Below are 21,341 nucleotides of genomic sequence, written 5' to 3' on the forward strand. Positions count from 1 at the left end.
ATTTACACTTTACTCAAGTTTACTTAGGATAAATGCATTATTTTATTATTTATTAGGTTAGACACCTAGGAGTTTGCATACTCATATGAGTTGTCATGTTGACAACATAGGAGTAAGCAATTTTAATTTAGTACATGGTGTCTACAACGTTGGAGTATGCATAATCAACTGAGTTGTCATGTAAACAACACAGTGGTTCACACTCTCAATTTAGCACATGGTGTCTACAACATAATTTTACGTGACACACCTTTGTAGGCTTATCCTCTCATCATCGCACTAACTCATGCGCTATATGGAGGATAACCCATTCTTGGTGGACATGTGCTTAGTTGTGGAGCTTATCATATTGCTAACTCCTAGACATTCTAGATGCATCATAGAGGCCTTTATATACAGGCACCTCTAGTGTACTATACAATGAATTGAATATCATATTGTTATTCTGATCATATACTATGTTGGTCTATTTGTGCTAGTTATTGTGCTTCTTGGTCTTAGGTGAATTTTTCCCTAAGGCAATTCTTACAAATATAGTCTTCAATAAAAAATAAAGGTAGGAGTAATTTTACAATATTCCTAAGAAATTGCTTTTAAAAGATTTACAATAAGGAGCAAACCCTTTACACTACTTCACTATTACTACTAAATACATATAATTTGTGCTATACATAACCATTTCATAGAGATGAATAGCCATTTGATAAAAATGTAGAGAAAACCTTTAAACTAGGTAACACATTTGATTCATTCATAACATAGCCCTCAAGCTACCCATCAAACCTAATATGATTGGGAATCATGTTTTCCAAAGAAAAAACTTAGTCCACTTCATTCATAGTCAATGTGTCATTAATTGAGCTACCTACTAAACCTCATATGATTGGGAGTCATGTTTTCCAAACACTTAGTCCATAACCTTAACCATAGTCGATGTGTCATTAATTTCCTACAAAATTGCTATCCAAAAAGGAAGATTTTGATATTAAGAGACCTAGGTCACTAACTTCCAAAAATATTTAGACAAAACTCTATGGTATTTTACACAACACTAATATATGTAAAATCCAAGACAACTGTACTCTAATAGGAGAGTTCTATTCTTACAAGACCCATTAGTAAAACCTCGCCTCCATAAGTATTGATCTAATCTAGGTACAAGTTTGATCTCAATTCAACCTTAGGCAAGCCCAAGGGACCTACGATCATATGGCCACAAATTTTATTTTATTTTAAGAAACATTTTGAAAGTGTCTTGTTTAAACAAAAACTAACATAAGAGTACTTCTCGTGAGCTACCCCTCAACCTTGTTAGGGGTGTTGCCCCCAAATCACCATGACAGGTGCTATCCCTCAACACCATTAAGTTCTTCACTCACAAACCTTCATTAATTATTAGGATATAATATCACATAAGAAACTTGTCTACAAAAAGGGGATGCAAGTTCTAACTCTTTAGTCTATTGACTTGGACACTATTGGTACACAACTTGCCTTAAATCGTTTTAGATGAGGCAACATGTACACATGGTTGGCCTAATTGACATTGTAACTCATTGTGCTTCAAGTGAAACTGAATTAATGTTGATTTTGACACTTTCTATGAAAAGTATAATCAATATCATTGAGTATTTATTATAAATTTTATTAGATTTTGTTCATTCATTCATTTTTGTGTTCATTTTAAGCAAAATTGGATTACAAACCAAATAGTTTTCCAATGCAAATGCAACTCCATCAGCCTCCTAATTTTTAAAACTACAAATATGTGTATGGGGAGAGGCATGCAGATATCATTACTTAGCCTGCCAACCAAAATCCTAACAAAGCTGCCTTGACAAAAGAACAATCATAATGTTATAATCAACTAGCAAGGAAATGGAATTAAATAACCATAGCTTTAAATGCAAAAGAAAATTCTAAAAAAACTATGCTCAAATATTTCTGTACCCTTTTTCATAAGACAAACATTTTTTAATATGGTTGATTGTTAAAGCACATTGTAATAATACTTGCTTGAAGCCCCCAAGGTCTAGATTTTAACAATATTAAAACTGAAACATTTGATGGGGAATGAATTGCATGAATTCAGCACTTTGTCCAACAGAGATAAATTGCATGAGATGAAAACAACATAAATTGTGATCAAGAATATCAATGTTTTTTATATATTCAATGTTTCATGGTGCATCTTCATCAGAGATTCTTTTTGGGGACATCAGCTCTGTATACCATCTCAAAGTTGATCAAACATGGGTTCATAGGTACCTTGCCTCAGCAAACTGCCTACGAAACATAATGCAATAAAACATTATTTAGCACAGATGAATATATTCAGGAATCTAAAGTAACTCAAATTGCCATTTAAAATCTCAAACGTAAAAAGTATTTACTGTCTCCTGCATCTTAATCAGATATCATCTTTCAGGGGATTGTGTATTATATCTCAAAGTTGATCAAACAAGGGATGACAGGTACCTTGGCTCAGCAAACCATCAACCAACAATAGTATAGTTAAGAAAACAATAATTTAGTGCTATAGTCACTGCTTTTTGGTAGGCATTGCTCCCGTATCTGAATTAATCTGTGTAAAAGGTTTTGGGTCCTTCGAAAAACCCACCACTACCCATTTATACATAAATTTTCGGACCTACAAAAGTAAATAGAAACTGACTAATGAAATTATATTACAAGGAAAGAACCAAATGCAGTATAAATGTACAATTGCTGAACCTTTTATGTTGAGTTAACAAAAGTAGATTAGCCCAAATAACTAAAATATTCTAATCAATATATCTGAAGATTATTTGAACACATAGAACTTATGGATTTTATGATCAACGCATGAGAAAGTGCATGCTTCACATAAAGGTCTCAGTTCCTGCTCAAGAAAGAAAGATATCTGTCATCCTTCAACTGCTAGACATAAAGCACATAAAGACGTATTGTAGACCAGAGACAAACAAAACAAGAGCCTCCTAATCACTAAAAGTCTAAAACTGATAATAAATTATTTAGTGAATTTTAAAAAATTACGGGAACTGTAATAGGGAAACAAGGGAAATATTACTCTGCCACAAGATCGTCACAACTCTACATGTGAGCGCTGAGAACCCTTATTTCAGTTTTTTTCTTTTTTAATATAATTGCAATAAAAATTAAGGGAAAATTTAAACAAGAGAGAACAAAATCATACTCCAACATTATGGCTAACAGGTGGTGATAAATCAATCTATCCAGGATCTACCGGAACTAAATGAGTCAAGAGACACAAACTGAAGCATTCTGTTCATAACTCATAATACATTAAACACAACCACAAAAATTCTGCAATGCATTAAATATTGTCAAATACAAACTTTTCCAATAGTGCAAATTACTTAATAAATCGAGAGATAATCTTAAATCCAGAATCGCTCTTTCAAGGTAAATGTCATATGGCAATACACAAATAGCATAAATACCAAAATTCTTAAATGGCAATAATACAGAAAAAAAAAACTCAATACCAAGGTTGCACAGGTGCAGGGGTGCTTGGGTACTTTGGGTAGGGGTACAAGTACGACTGTTTTTCAAAACAGAGGATGGGGGTACGTGGGTATGCCTAAATTTGTTTTTAATATAATTTTTGATATTTTATAGGAAATGTGAAAAAATGAGTCATGACTCATATGACATTAGGTTCTCAAAACAAGAAATCTGAAGATATGACTCACGAGTCATAATATATATGCTGGTTGTTTAAACTTCAAAAGCATGACAAAGAAAGCAAACTTTAAATATGAACAAGAAAATCATAAATCATATAACATATTGCAGATGATAAACTTCTAGTTCTAACTTGAACATTGGAAACCAGAGAAGGTTTAGTAGTTTTCTGGTAATTAATTTTGTATCAAAGTTTCAAACTGATAACATATTGAATTATGCTTGATAAAGAGCAAGCTGATATGCAAAATAAAAACTGAAACAAAAATCGAACATCTTAATCTACGTGGCAGTTTTTTAAACATTTTGCAAGGGGGAAAAAATTTGTGAGTTGATGTGGCATGTCTGACTGTAGGGTGCGTACCTAGGCAAGTACGATATGGATACCAGGGGTCTGGGTATGCGTCCCAATACAAGCTTGGTCAATACAAAATAATTATAAGAGAACATACATAAGCATACTTAAAAAGTGAAATAATCAATCTTTTTCTATACAATTGGTAGCAACTGCATGGCTGAATAAAGGCTCACCAACATGAACAAAATCATTTAATCCACAATGTAGCTACAGGGACTTCAATAATATTGGCTAACTGAACGCAGAAACCTTTTCAGTATCACCAATGGCTTGTCTTTTGTGTCATCCAAAATTCCATACAATTTCTTGATGCAGTTGCTTGTCTTCTTCAAATTAATTAATTTGTACTCCAGAGAATTAAATCAGAACAATAGGAAGGCACCATCAAATCAGGAGACACTAAACACAATGCACAGTAATATGATGCGGAAACTCAATGCGGGGGAAAACCATGGTGAGAATAGCTGCTAAGATCTACTGCCCTGATCCAGCCTCACGAATCTTTAATCCAATTACAACTTTAAGAAATCCTACCCTAAGGAGTCACCAGAAACCTCTCTTCTCAAGAGGATTAACTCTTCCATCACAAAAGCACCAACTTAGACAATCTGAGCATCAGCTCACCCAAAATGAACACCAAACCAATTAAAACAAAATGCATTGTTTAGCAATCAAACTATACCCTAGTTCCCGCTTCAAACATTCTAACAATTCTGTGACTTGCCATGTACATAACTGTGTTAACTGATATTCTGATATTATTTTATGCTTCTGTTCATGTCTCTATGAAATATCCTTAGACTGAATTCAGATTATAAAACTCAATATATCACTTTGCAAAAATGAGACTAAATGAATCAATTACAAAAGTCCTGACAATCATATGATCTGCACTAGTTCCTTTTAAAAAAGTCTCTTTTATGAGTTTAACTAGAATAAAAACTGAGAAATTGATTCTGCAAAATAACTTGATAAAGCTTTAAGATCTGATGCAAAGTTCACCTATCAAATTCAAGTTCAGAACATACTTTTGGAACTATTATATCTGTTTCACAGACATTTTATTTCTTGTCATGCTTCTATTCTAGACATTGTCGTGTCTGAACTTCAGTCTTCATAATGAACCCAGATATAAATTTATTCTCCGCAGACTTCTTGTCTTCCATTCCATAACTGGTCATCATCCTTCAAATGTCTTTTGCAGTATGACTCTAACACCAAATTCTTCAGAAAGAAATCCTTCCAAGCACAACCTTGTTCATAGACACACATTAACTATTCCTCTGGCTTTCAGGTGTTGTCATATAAATTTTCCTGAAGTAACATCGTAACTCTTGCCTTTCAATTCACACTGGACTGCTATCATTAGAGAGACATATTTCCTCACACAACTCCACAATTTGAATGACCAAAACTTATAAAGCTGGGGATGTAAGTTGGAATCGGTTCCAATTTCTTTTTATTGGGCATGAGAAACCAACTTAATTAATAACCATATGAGTATTAAACCAATTTTACATATGTTTGATTGATGACAGGTTTTACTCATTTGCCCAATGACCTCCACATGTAATATTATAGAATCTTCGAGATTATGATGTTCTATGAAGCCCAATAAGAATGACATTGATTATCATTTCCATCTGTTACACACTTTGTCTTAAAGTTTTTGGAGAGCTTCTGAGTACACACCTGCATACACGACATAAAGTTTGTTTGTATTCCAAATACTTATCCGGCTCACAAACAAGCAACCTCCTCAAACAGGTGAGTCAACATCTAATAAACATATTTTTATAATTCCAATCAGCAATTCGGTGCATGTGTTTACGTTATAAAACCTGACAATACGAGAGGTGATTATGTACTTTTTCCGTCTATACAAAAGAAAGCCTGCTCAAAACAATTCTGAACTGGACATATACCGACTGCAACACATCTTTCAGAAGACATTATGACAGATCTTGAATGTGACTTGGAACCTAACAACCAAATATGCAAGTGTAATGACATTGTTCAAATCTGACCTTAAAATGCTAATTGAAGGCTCGAAGAATTTTCAAACACTTTGCATACAAAGGCTCATATGACTGATATAACTTTTCAGTTTGCTAAATAACTATTTTCTTCAATTTGCATCAATAAAAATGCTTGCAAGAAGACTCTAGATTAGCATCAATGAGAATGCTTGCAAGAAGACTGAAAATTGACTAAACAATGATCTAACATGAATGTGCAACTTATTTTGACAATATTGAATGCATATATGTGACTGAAACTACTTGCAATATGCAGCTACAGCAACTAGTAATTATGACAAACACTTTGGAAGCAACCTAAGATGGCATTAATGCACTTACAGCCAAGTGGCATTAATACAAACACTTGGTATGCAAAATTATAACATTATTTATGCCAAAAAGAGAACCTACAGCCAATTGACATTTTGTCAAACAATTGGCATGCAAACTAATAAGCTAATCATGAAACCCTAGGTTGGCAATATAGATAGTCTAAAAATTACAATACTCTTTCACTTGCAAAATCCTAGCCTTCCTTTGATTCCAATAATGCCAAATGGCAAACTAAGATAAGTACAATGTAAAATAGTAAAGTGCTGAAGCTATATTTTGTACTCAACTGAAAACATACATTTCTCAGAAAATATGCCAAATGCCAAATGAAAAGTGAAGAACTTGATTGTAGATGGCTGTAATAATTTTTACCAATGCTGAAGATGCCAACACCCAAGCCAAAGTCATCCCAAATCTGAAAATGTACTTCCTTGCAAATTTTCGAAAATGTCCAGGAGTTTTGAAAAAATTCCTTAAAAATAAATCAATGCATTTTGGAACTCCAAAATGCACCTATCTTTATCTCCTCGACAATAGAAATCTGATTCAAAAATACTCAGAATGATATGCTGAGTAATGAGGAAGATATGAACAAAAATGTGGTTCCAAAGCTCTATCTTGAAATTCTGAAAATTGGATCAGACTTGTAGCAAAAATGAACCGGCAGCTATAAATCTTTCTTCCACAACAATTAAGCCTTCTAAAGATGTCCTACAATCAATCCATGACTAAAAATGAATAGTCCTCAAAAAATGCCCACCTTCTATAATTTCGGGTCTACTAAAAGAAGACTCCTAAAATTTCGGATCTGCTAAAAATGGCTTCTTATAATTTTGGACCTGCTAAAAACGGCCTCCTATAATTTTGGCCCTGCTAAAAATGCCTCTTGAAATGCTGAAATGCTGAAAATGGCCTTAGGCCCAATGATGCCCTAGCTAAAGTGACTGTAGTATCACCTCCAAATGTGCAACCCTTCAAAGGATATTTCACCTCCTTAGTTATGCAAAATCCAAGGGAGACTCTGTTCCCAAAGACCTAGTGACTATCTGAAACCACTTGGCTCCATAATAGACTATGTGACTGAATCACAATCTAATGTCAAGGGAGAAAATACAAATTGGATGATCAAATGCAAGACATTCTAGAAGCATCCAAATATTTTTATGAAATAAAATGCATTTTTATAAAATATTACTTTATAATAAAAAGTGCATCTCAACATCAAATTATAAAACTAGGCCCGAATAAAGCAACTTTATAACAAACGTAGGCCCAAATCACTAATCAACTGTAAGGACAAAATACTGCCAAATAGTTGCTGGTCGACTCTCTCCACATCACCACCAGTCTACGAGAGCCTGTGATAGACTGATCTGGCACGCTAAACGATGTCAACCAAAATGGGGACATGACAGCAAGTATATAAATATTAATGTTTGGTAGCTTCAGTTGGATAAACTCATGAGACTAAACTTAAGTTGTATATATATATATATATATATATATATATATATATATATATATATATATATATATATATATATATATAATTGTGTGTTGTTAAATCATCAACTATTATATTAATTAAATATTAATGAATAGACATGTCCCATTAAGGCACATGTCTATCCATATCTCATCCACAATATAAAGAGAGATAGCTGCACTTGGAGCACATATACAAAAACATTATGGCAGTGCTATTACGTTTGCAGTGATCCTCAAAAAAAAAAATATGGTATCCGAGCCAGGTTGCTAAGGTATAAGCATTCCATTGTTCGTCTTTTACGTTATGAATAATGATGGCAACTCAATCTAAAGAATTCATACAGTGATGAATTCATTCTTGGAGTACATACTGCAATAGAGACAAGTTGGCATGTACATATATATTCAAGCAGCATAGAGAATCAATCTTGATCAAGCCTTCATCATTAGAATAGAAAGATGTAATTTGTATTTGATCAAGCAAGCTGTATCAGTGAGCAAAACTTGAAGCTTCCAAAGAATGGAGAAATATCAGTGTTCAGAGAGACCTCTTTCTGAGATCCGTCTGAGACTTGCATAACTAACCATGGGAGTCCTACGAATTGTATTGCACAAGCAAAAACTCTACTAGGAGAGACGTTTATTTACGATTGTGTTGAAGGAATGGGAAATGCAATCGGTAAGGCAATCGCAGAGATGATTAAGAGAAGGATTACGTATCTTCACCAGAACACAGAAATTGACATAACTACTCCTATAACATCTACTCAAAAACCTTGAGGAAGCTCTTTTATCTTTGGAAATAATGAAGCATGTTTTCACAACACCAGTTACTTTGTCCCAGCGAAACTTGATACATCATCTCCATGTTATCCACAGCCATTTGATCAGGTTAAGCCCCCTATTGAAGATGAGGGCCAATATTTTCAAGTTGTGCCAAGCATATGTGATGACTATAAGCATAGTGATTTTCATGACATCGGTGAAGATTATCTCCCCCCTTGAAGTCAAAACACTGTAGAGGTGATTTAATGCAAACGATTCTCTTGGATGTCGAGGTCATTGTCAAGGTATCATTAATGTTAGTGGCCTGAGTGGGAAGAAAAGGACAGGCACTTGGTGATTACCAAATTGTGAAAAATCGATCACCCATAAGGGTCAATTCAAGAAGAGTCAAGTAAGCCAAAGACATACATCAGGATTGCTTATTGACTATCGACCATGGAGATAAGTTGAAGGATTTTGTTAGGAACCAATACTAGTCTAAAACAAAGGATCATGTACACGTCATATACGAGACCAATACGAGCTCTAGGACCACGTAACCAGAAAGAAACTAAGGTTATAAAGTTACTACAAGCCCGACATAGCGAATCAGTGTGATTTTTTTAATCACCTCTACAAACCACAATCTCAATTGATATATGTTTTTAATATGAGTAGCCCAACAATGACATTAGAGCCACGTCACTGTTGAGGCAAGTATGCATGAATATATTTTATTTCCTTATGAATACATTATAATATTTTGACTAGGATAAGAACATTAATAATTAAATGAGATTGGTTTCCAAATGTGATGGGATAGTAATCAAATAATTATTGACTGTAATTAAGTTTCCAAAATCCTATAATTAAATGAGATTGGTTTCCAAATGTGATGGGATAGTAATCAAATAATTATTGACTGTAATTAAGTTTCCAAAATCCTATAATTAAATGAGATTGGTTTCCAAATGTGATGGGATAGTAATCAAATAATTATTGACTGTAATTAAGTTTCCAAAATCCTAACATTGAGTTCAAAATGGAATTAGTTCCAATCATTATCACAAATAATTATTAAAGATGATTTTTATTACTAAGAGTTATTTTCCTTGATCTTTTTCAAGAATGTTCTTGCACGAAGGATGATTGATATCAAATCCGGAGGGAGTCTGGCACATTCATCTAAAAGAGCAGATAGAGGATATGTTGATCTTTGAAGATCTTGATCATATCATAATCAAAGGGAGTTCTAATTTCGTGTAAAATTTCGATATCATGTGTGATTGCATGATTCAATGGGCCTACCCACTATGTACATCATGAGGAAGTGACGACTTCCAAATGATCATCACTTGTATTTGTAGAAGTTCTTGAAAGGTGACAATCTTACAATAACTTAATTTTTAATTATGATGGATATCTTATGATGACTATGCAGATCATGATAGATTATACTTTGCATGGTGGATGTTAATATGGTATGCAATTTGAAAATGTGTATGCACATACCTTATAAACATTTTTTGAGTACATGCTGAATGTTATGCAAATTGATGTTCTGGAGGCCATTACACGGAGTACTTGGTGAATATCATGAGACTTGATGTTCTGGGGGCCATTACTCACAGTACTTGGTGAATATCTTGCATCTCGACATCCTGGAGGCCATTAGTCAAAGAGTACTTGGTGAATATCATGTGTTGATATTCTGCAAGACCAATACTAATGATATCAGATGTGATATCAAACCTTATTTGAGGACTTGGTGAATAGCATGTGTTGATATTTTGGAAGACAGACACATGATATCAAAATGTTTCTTAGAGTATTTGGTGAATATCACTTGTTGATATTCTGGAAGACCAATACTCACTGTACCAAATGTGATATCAAAATAGTGGATATCTTCTAATAAAAAAATCCTAAAATTTTTGCCATTGTTAATATTACCAATGGTGTAACATATGTCTTGTGTTTATCCTCCCTAGCTAAGAGGGAGTGTTAATGTTTGGTAGCTTCAATTGGAAAAACTCATGAGACTAGACTGAAGTTATGTGTGTGTGTGTGTGTGTGTGAATATCTATGTGATATATGTGTGTGCAGTTAAATAATAAACTATTATATTAATTAAATATTAATGAATAGTCATGTCTCATCAAGGGACATGTCCATCCATATCTCATCCACAACATAAAGAGAGATAGTTGCACTTGGAACACATACCAAAACATTATGGCAGTGCTATTACATTTCAGTGATCTTAAGAAAAAGTAACAATAAACAGGTATAGAACTGTATATGTTTGAACTAGGTTTATTTTGACATCAATAACATGCCAACAATCTCCTCGTCCAACCTACAAACACCATCTGTGAATAAGTTGAAGAGACAACATTTTTTAGTAACACAATGCCATTTGCAAATAACATGAAGACACAATACCATCTACAAAATTATGAAAACATTTTCTCCCCCTTTGACATCAATGACAAGCAGTTGGCATACAAATGAAAAAATAATAAATACTCCCCCTAAGTTCATTGCTGAATGCAAGAACTTAGTGCAGAAAAGCCACATTCGTAAGCTGTTGACGAGGAGTTTCAAAGGTAATTGATTCCACATGGACATAATTTCTTGTTGAACCTCATTGTCTGCAACTTTTTCTCTAGATCATACACATTATTTTAAGATTGTTTACCCTCAGCACTTACATTTCTTTGATCAATTTTTCTTATTTCACATCCTTGATCATTAAAATTTACAAAGTAGCCATTCTCACAAATCATGAACATACATTATATTTTAAATCATTAACATACCACAATTTATCTGCTATCAGCATGCCATTAATACTCAAGGAGCCCTTATCTTGTATCTGTACTAAAGACCTATCCACATATCTTACATGACCACCACTTCACTCTGTAAATGTGGAAAACTTGCTTTTATCACCTATCATTTGGTTTGAACAACCATTATCAACAATATTCTATTTCGTAACATGCAATGTAGTGACAAGAGATATGTTCTCTTTCTTTCTCCAAACCTTTGTTTCCTTCTTCTCTAATAACTTGTTCCTTGAACCAACAAAACTCAATTGATAGTTTCTTACAATATGTGTTACATTCTGACATTTAAAAAACACCAAGTTGAAATTTGTCAATGCATTAAAAGAATTTGGATTTACAAAATTGATCCTTCTTCTAGGCATAACCCTGTAATCAACCACTTTGTAACAAATTGACTACAAAAGTTGCAATAACCAAAGAATTGAGTCAAATCTTCCACGAAACCACTTCATGGTTCCATAATGTTCTTTTTACCTATAGCACTACTTAATGTTTTGTCTATTCAAATCCTAATCATGTTTTGATACTAGTGTCTCGTTGTTGAGCCAACATATCATTTAGCATTTCTGAACTTCTTGTGAATTTTATCTTAATTACTCTAGTACACCCCTAGCCCCTCTGAATCATGCCTGGGTACGAATTGTTACCTGGTCCTGGTCCAATTTGCCTACTTGTCCAAGCAAGGTTAAAAAATTAAGGACCCAGTTCCAACAAATTGACTCTCAAATTGAACCTAAGTGAACCATGCCCAAACATGTCAAGCCAATCACGAACTTCAACAAACCAAGACCTATGAACGTCATTCAGGTGACATTTTTTTCAAAAATTTTATAAAGTTTTGACATCCTTAACTCAAAAAGGTGGAAATGAAAGGTTTATGTTGACTTCCAATTCTTATTTGTGGTGTGCAAGTAGGTTATTTTGTCTTGATAAATAAATTTTTATTCCATTAGTTGAGCTTGAAACAATTATACTTAAACTTGTTCTTATGATTTAATTTTAATGTTTTGAATCTTTGATCTTGAATGTGAAGTATATGATGCTATGATTACAATTCATGATACTATGATTACGAGTTTGAAATTTTATGGCATTTTTGTTGTATAAATCATATGATTTTATGATCCAATATGATATTCTATTTTTAAATCAAGCTTCTAGGCTTCACGTGCACACACACACACACACACAAACACACGCACAAGCACACGCACACGCACACGCACACACGCAAGCGCACACGCACACGCACACTCGCACGCGCACGCACACGCATGCACACACGTGCACACGCACACGCACACACAAACACACACGCACACACATGCGAAAACGCACGCGCACGCACACACGCACATGCACGCCCACACACACACATGCACGCACATGCACACGCGCACACACACGCACACGCACAAGTGCGCACACACAAAATGTTTTTGTATAAACGAACTCAAACAAACCTAAACCCTTTACTAAAATTTTGCTGTACCAGTGAACTAGTTCTTTGAGCTTGAAATTTGAATCGAACTCAAATTAGTAACTCAGAGTTTTATTTGTTTAATAGGCATCATAGATAGTTTCTTGATTTCATTTCTTTAACGAACTACTTCAATTTCTAAGCAATTCCGATTTTAGGAACAAGTTTAGAATTGACAACTTCTAACTTCCTTTCAGTTTCTTCAAGCTAAACTTTCGAATTTGTAATAATCTCAAGTTTACATTCAACATCTTTAGATTAATCTGCATTATCTTTTGAAATTAATGCCAACTCTTTCTTCAACTAACTGAGATCTTCTAGTGCACAAACCAACTTTGCGTCAAAATCAACTTCAGCTCCTAAATTACTGCTCGAGTTATCATCACTCTCATCTATAGAGCAAGCTCCTATTGCCATAAGCAAAATTTCATCAATAAGACAACTTATCGTGATAAGTTATGACTGGCAATAAAATACGTAAAGTAATTACGAAAGACTATCGCCAATATTGTAAGAATTTATCGTAGACAAAAACCCAACTTCTTGCTGATATTTGAGCGATTATCAGTTGTATTCTACTTATAGGACTTGACGGTCCAAAAATCATTCATTTGACATTTTCTAATTCGCAAAGTGGTGTTTGGGAGAGGAGAAATGGGTTTGCAGGAGAGACAACGTGATTTGAAACATTTTAGAACAACTTGTGGATTTGAAGTTGATTCCAAGATAAATTTCAAGAAAAATTAGATTCACAAGTAACCTTGTCTTTGTGCAATATAACCTTCGATTGCACATAAGAAAGGCAGAGGGAACACCAGCTAGTCCACTTGACTCAAATGACATGGATGCTTATTGTGATTAGACATCATAAGAGCAACCTCCATTGTTTACAAAGGATGAAATCTACAATTTAGAGAGGCGAGCTATGGAGGAGGGTGGATTTGCAGTGAGATTGGAAGACATTCGGGAGGACGAGGACATTGAGGAAGATCCAAATGAAGAGGACTCATTGCCAGTGTCAACACCATCTACATCTAGGACAAGCATGCCGAGGGAGGAGACAGGCACAACCTAGCCACATCGAACTTCTAGGGCTACACCCCCTAATACTCCAATAGTTTTTACTAGAATTCTTAGGACGGGGAAGAGGAAGATGTAGACTATTTTGATATTGAATTTGTATTTATTTATAGTTTTAGAAAGACAAATTTCTTATTTTTAGTTTTCTTCAGAGTTCAAACTATCAAACTATGGCTATCGACATTCCACATGAGGGTGTATTTTGCACCCTATTTGCATTTATATATAAATCTAGACTTGGCTTGTTTGTTTACTCCTTTATTGACTCATTAGACGCATCTCATTGAATTTCGCAAAAAAAAAAGCATTTCTAATTAAATTAATGCAAATCCTTTAAAATACATGACCTCTTGCCTTTAGTGATAAATTGTCGATAACGATATTTTGAACTATGGTCCCAACATCCCCTGTGGTGTTTCTTGTGCAAAATGTCCCCTCTCAAAAGGAAACGTCTTGAAAATGTTGAGATAATGGGTGTTGCACACATTGCATAATACTGTTATATTGTATTTTTATTTTTTTTATGTAATGTTGCACCTAGAAGGACATGCAACATGTAAAGATTCCCATTAGATATACTTGATGAGTTGTATTGTAACATTGTGATAATATTTTATGTAATTATTTAATATTGGGGACAATAATTAAAATTCCAATTTTAAATGTGGGTCAATGGGTTAGGTAGCACATGGTTTCTGTAATACCATTCGGTGGTTTTGTGGGACTTGCTACTATATAAGCAGCCACAAGGCTAGTTGTTGGTGTGAGAAGACAGAAAGCAAAAAGGGAAAGAGTCGCGCGGGACAAGACTTGACAAGTTAGCCAAGGGAGCATTTCTGAAGGTTGCAAGCATGGCATGGGATATGTGGATTCATGCTTGTTTACATGGATTGTTTGGTTTGTGGCTATGGCTTTAAAGGATTCCATGGTTGTATTGCAATGTTATTTTTTGCTAAACAATACATGGTGATGGATGCTTTTGGAGGCTGAGTTTTTCCCTCAATGAGGGTTTCGCAGGGTATATCTTGTGCCACAATTTTTGTGGGTATGTTGTCTATTCTCTTGCACGTGGATTTCAATTGCATATATATTGCAGATCTATTGTGAGTTATGTGGAAACAATTTCTTTTTTTTTTTTGCAAGTTTCCTTACAAGTGGTATCAGAGCTATGGTGTTATTGTTGTAACCCTAGACTGAATTCATGAGAATGCATGAGAGAATAAAAGAAAGGGCAAGATATATGAGTTTTTATTGCAGATCTGAGGGTTTTGGATTTGCTATTATGATGAGATATTGGTAGATTTTGGGCATATGAAATTGTTGGACAAAAAGATTTTTTTGGATGTTTCATTTAAATAAGGGTTTTAGGGGTGAGCCTAGAGAAATGACCTCCTGAGCAAAAACAGACCTCACCATTGGATTCGGGTCAATGTTTCCATATATTTTGATATATAATATGCCCTAGTTTGGCCATGTTCAAAGGAAATGAAAGAGTTTTTAGTTTCAGCCCATGATAACCGTCAAATTTAATCCCATCAAAATTTTCGTCACAAAAAAATTTAAAAAAAAAAAAAAAAAAAATGGTTAAAAGACTGTCTTAGTAAAATGGTCATAACTTTCTCTCAAGATATCGGATTTCAAACTTCTTATAGGCATTGGAAAGCTAATTTAGATCATTACACCTTGGCATAAGTTTGGTTCTGTGATTTTGACATTTTGTTAGGTTTTAAGAGCCCAAAAGTTAGATGTTATTTATTTTGAGCACAGATTAGGGCATAACTTGGGCATACGTAGTCAAATTTTGGACTTTGAGTAGTCAACAGAAAGCTCTTGGAGAGCTCTACACATTGATTTAGATTTGATACAGGTTTGGCATGATTTATTTGGTGATATATTAATCTGAACAGTTTGTGATATATATTGACTATGGTAACATTGTGAGTTTATGGCATTGTATCTTTTGGAGATTTGGATTTGATGTCATTGTATACTTAGTATATATTTCAGATTAGTCTTATGATGATATGGTTATCAGTGTTTGGTTTGGATATGTACTGATGACTTGTTGAGTCTACAAGTTGTGCAGTGTTGTAAGTGGTCTATACTTACAAGTTGCATTTATGGCTTGAATATGGGTTGTCTTTGCCCATTGATCTTTCATTATTGATGCATATTCAGATTGGTGGCTTGGATTTGGGTTGTCTATGCCCTAAGTCACATGATTTGCTGATTTTTCTTTATATAGAAGGGATGAGATGTTGTTACCAAATACAGTCATGGTGGAGGATTGTAGTTGACTATTTAATGCTGACAGGTTGGACATATTGAGAGTCAGATGCTCGGTTCATGGATGTGATCATGGTGCCATGGATTTTGACATGATGTGATTGGATATACAGGTACATCCTTGATGTTCATTGACTTAGATTCCTAATTTGGTTATAGTGGTATATATCTTCTTAGTTGAGGATCATGGTTAGTTGGGTTTTTTTTAGGAGCTCATTATGTGTACTTTGAGTTCTTTGATGGTTTGATGTCTTGGTTGATTCTCATGGTTAGATAATGGTTTTTCATCATAATGTCATAGACAGCTTGGATACACGATTTACTAGGAGCTTGTGATAGTAATGAGGTGATAGTGTAAGATTAGTTCTTGGTTTGGTTTATATCTTCTTGGTTTGGAGATCTTAGTTTCCCTTGGTATTGACACTTTGCTTCTATGAGTTTAGACTTGGAGGATCTTCATGTAGGAGATGGATTTTATGATGCTATGAGTTACTTGATACCACAGTTGAGTGGGAGTTCTTGGTACTGATACATTTATTGAGTGTTTGCAGATGTTGAAGGTTCATCTTAGATCCTGTTACTGCAGAAGTGTCTTTAACATTTGCATGGTGCACTTGTTATCTTCATGGTGTGTGAAGATGGTTAGATCTTGAGGACTCATGGGGTTCTTAGTTATCTTCACAGTGCGTGGAGACGGTTCTTCATGGTATGTGGAGATGGTTTTCTTCATGGTGTATGGAGATAGTTGCATCTTGAAGACTAATGGGGTTCTTAGTAAAGGTGTGGTTTATGCTTTCATTTCACATGTTATCCTTGGTGTTAGGAGGGTTTCATTTTTATGTCATGGTATACTCTTGATATGCATTTAGAGTTGTGACATGTTATAGTATGTTCATATGAAGCATGTTATCTCTTTGGTTGAGATGGTAAAATCATGTTGTCATGTTTATGTTCCTGAGGCCATGGTTGGAACTTTGACATTGATCTTGGTTTAGTTTCTTGGTATTGAGTACATTGATCATAAGTTGGATACTTCATGATATTGCTATGTTGCATTTGGAGTTGGCATGGATTGACTGGTTACAAGTGTTCATGGATACTTACAGACAATGGTGATGTTGATTTCTCTTGGATTAGAGAAGTATTTGTTGGGATGTTTGATGGTTTTAGCAAGAAGTCTGAAGGGCATTCACCTAATATGGACTTGAGAGGAGATTGTTCTTATTTGAGTCTTGGTTGGAGATTTGGATATCTTGATGAGCATTCTCATTCCCCACTCTTGGTCTACTCGGTGTTTTGCTACTTAAGAGGTATAGCCCATTGTTTCTCTCGGGTGCATTATGTTTATGTTTGTCTTTCATGGATATGGATCTTGAGCTATAGTACATGAGTTAGTTCTGGAGGGTTCATTTGAAAAATGGTTTAGCGTTGGTTATCTTTATTTGCATATATTGTTATGCTGGTTGAGTTTGGGAGATGGTTTTATATTGGGCATATTCCGTGGATTAGGAATGATTTATGAGTCTGATCTTCTTGTGAGAGGCTTACATCCATAATTAGTTATATGGTATGATTTGGGTGTTGTTGAGGCATCTTGTTGAGGTTTTATGGAGGAGATCATACTTGCACAGTTTAAATCTAGAGGTGTGTGTAGAAGGACATGATACAGGTTATGATTTGCATGGTTTCTCTTTGGTCTTGGTTATCTTCTAGATGTTCAATTTCACTTACATTGGATATGAGATTGGTTGGAGATTGTGATCACTAGTTTGTGCTCATGTATGTCATGTGAGAGATGACATGGCTTTTCCTTTATCTCTTTCCTCTGTTAGTTGTGGAGATCTTGAGAGATTGTTGGAGATTTTTCACAAGAGTTGGTTTTACAGGTTATTGGTTTATGTGTTGTAGATGTCCATGAGACTACATGGATTCACTTCTTTGAAATGTTGTGAGTGGATTGGTTATAGAGTTGACACTATCTTTTGCAGTGGGAGCTTCTTGGTATATATGTGGCAGGGATTGCTCTTGAGGCTTGTGATTGCAGGTTATAGATTGGATATGTTGATAATGTGAGATTCACTTGGTATACTTTTGGAGGTATGGATAGTTGGATGGGTTTGGCACTTGTTGTGGGTGCTATTTCAGCTATAGATATTTTGACAACTACGGATACATATGATTACCTTTAGATCAAGCTTTTTGTTCTTGGCATTTCAGTTGGTACAGGATTTTATGATCTTTTAATGTGACAGGTTGGGTGGCTTTCTCTTTGGATGGCTTCTATGTATGTTTGGTGGCAGTGGCATAATAGAAGGTGGCTTCATTCATGTTTGAGATGCTGGATACTTTGATTTTGTTGTGGGTACCAGGATGGAGCACATGGTGTACTTTGATCCATGATGGTGCATATGCTGGAAGGGATTGTTCTCTTGTTTATTTATGTGGCTACGAATTGACCCTATGCAATGTATACAAGTGGGAGATTGTTGAGATGATGGGTGTTGCACACATTGCATAATATTGTTATATTGTATTATTTTATTTTATTATGTAATGTTGCACCTAGATGGACGTGCAACATGTAAACATTCCCATGGGATATACTTAATGAGTTGTATTGTAACATTGTGATAGTATTTTATGTAATTATCCAATACTGGCGAAGAAAATTAAAATTTCAATATTAAATGTGGGGCCAATGGGTTAAGTAGCACATGGTTTTTGTAATACCACTTGTTCGTTTTGTGGGAATTGCTACTATATAAGCAGTCATAAGGGTAGTTGTTGGTATGAGAAGATAGAAGGCAAAAAGGGAAAGAGTCGAGCAGGACAAGGCTTGACAGGTTGCCAAGGAAGCATTTGTGAAGGTTGGAATCATGGGATGGGATGTGTGGATTCATGCTTGTTCACATGAATTGTTTGATTTGTGGCTATGGCTTTTAAGGCTTTCGTGGTTGTATTGCAATGGTATTTTTTTGTTAAATAATACATGGTGATGAATGCTTTTGGAGGCTAGGTTTTTCCCTCAATGAGGCTTTCCTAAGATATATCTTGTGTCACAATTTTTGTGGGTATGTTGTCTATTCTCTTGCATGTGGATTTCAATTGCATATATATTTCAAATCTATTATGGGTTATGTGGAAACGGTTATATATTATTTTTTGCAAATTTCCTTACAAGAAACGTTAGGGGCATGTGGTGGTGGCAAAGGGATGGCGAGGGGGTGTTCCCTTGGAGATTCCTCATGTTAGGGACATATTCCCCTGAACAATGGTATCATCTATATTCTTATTTTAGCTAAATTTTTCTTAATATGAGTTAATGATGCAAGAGCATCCTTTGGTTGAAATGTCTATCCAACATTAACCAAAAGAGAGTTTTTTACATCCAAAAGATGGTCTTTTGAGGCATTGCCTCGTAACTTCATTTTGCTTGTGATTTCCTTTTCTCACCATTTAGCCTAAAATTGGAAATTAGCATTGATGTTGGGAGAAATGTTCTAACAAGTTATGTTGGTGAGTTTCAAGGTTACAATATCTTCATAGAACCATCCGAAAAAAGATTGAAAATAGAGAATTAGTGACAAGCCTTCCTTACCATGTTTTCCTTATGCCTATGAGAAAGTGTAACCAAATGGGAGTGTGAAGCTTGGAGAGTGCTAAAACTGGAAATTGTAATCAATCATGACCAATTAGATCTCAATCACCTATTTAAACTAATAAGCATCCAAGAGGACCCTTCTCTTGAAGTAAAACAATAATCTTACCTTGTTTAAGTCATTTTGGTGCATGGGTAAATGTCACATCCCTGTTTCAAGACTCTAGAAATAATTTAAAATTTAATTTAAGTTGCCCAAAAGGCAATTTCATTTTATTAAAATGCAACATATATTTTATTATTGAAATAAAAAGTTCTTATTGATGTGAGTTTTGCTCCACTACAACATACAAAATCAAATACTTAATGTTTCGAAGAGAAACACCAAACACTCAATCCTCTCTTGATATAAGGTCATCTCTCATGATAAGCTTACAAGGTAAGATCATGAAATGACTTCAAGGTTCCAACGTGGACTTGACTCAATTTTATGATGTGATATGCAGGTTATCACAAAGGGGTTTATGTTATTCATTCAATGGATATCAACGCTAGCACTTCTAAAGATTTGGCTCTACAATGTGCAATGAAAATATAAGTTCTAACTTCCCAATTCTCCACTTCAACTTAAACTTAACCACGCTGGCACTTCTAAAGATTTGGCTCTACAGTGTGCAATGAAAATATAAGTTCTACCTTCCCAATTCTCCACTTTAGGTTAAACTTAACTTCTACTACTACTTCTACCTCTACCTAGGAACGAAAGGAATCATGGATGACTTGGACTCTATTAAGTGTAATATCACTAGTGGCTCCACCCACCTAGTCCAAGCTTCTAAGGAATACACTGATGATTTTCACATCAATAATCTCTCTCAAGTCCCATCATTTGGATACAAAATAAAGATAGAATATCAATTTAAGTGTTTTCATCGGCTTACCACACAAGGCACCCTTACCATCAGCAAGAGGCCAGTGGCCCGGATTTGTTCAAGTCGAACAAGTAAACATCCACAACTCCCATTCAACTAAGCTACTTCAACATGAAAAGAAATTTGCTCCAAGTGAAAGATTGAGTAAACCATGCAACACTCCAAAGCAAAAACAAGTAATTCACCATGAACCAACAATGAATTATCAACTACTTTGACAAGTATTATAGCAACAACTTCATCAAGTCTCTCTTTTAGCTAGCCTACTCTAATCTCCTAGCGCTCTACTACCTCCAATCTCTAAGCTAACCTCTTCTAACCTCCAAACTAATGAATTAGAAATGAGAAGGCCTTGGCCTTTTATAGTTGCTCAATTATAATGAAGGGCCAAGATCAAGGGCCAAAATTTCTTCCCATATACCATAATTAGGGTAGCCCAA

At 34.8% G+C, this 21,341-nt stretch overlaps 1 protein-coding gene across 6 annotated transcripts in view; it reads right to left on the reverse strand.

The window, feature by feature from the left end:
* Positions 1-1,952: 1,952 nt before the first annotated feature.
* Positions 1,953-21,341, reverse strand: part of LOC149562842 (protein cornichon homolog 2-like) — a 132,486-nt gene continuing 113,097 nt past the window's right edge. For 2 of the 6 annotated variants that reach the window (XM_089826296.1, XM_089826300.1), the window contains one exon: positions 1,953-2,286. The gene's annotated coding sequence lies outside the window, so the exon portion shown is untranslated. Of the gene's footprint in view, positions 2,287-2,478; positions 2,882-5,016; positions 5,759-21,341 lie in introns of those variants that run through there. The other 4 variants (XR_016363998.1, XR_016363999.1, XM_089826297.1 and 1 more) reach the window with 4 other exon arrangements.

This window comes from Cupressus sempervirens, chromosome 4, assembly GCF_028749045.1.
Source record: "Cupressus sempervirens isolate cs-2001-9-10 chromosome 4, ASM2874904v1, whole genome shotgun sequence".
NCBI lineage: Eukaryota > Viridiplantae > Streptophyta > Pinopsida > Cupressales > Cupressaceae > Cupressus > Cupressus sempervirens.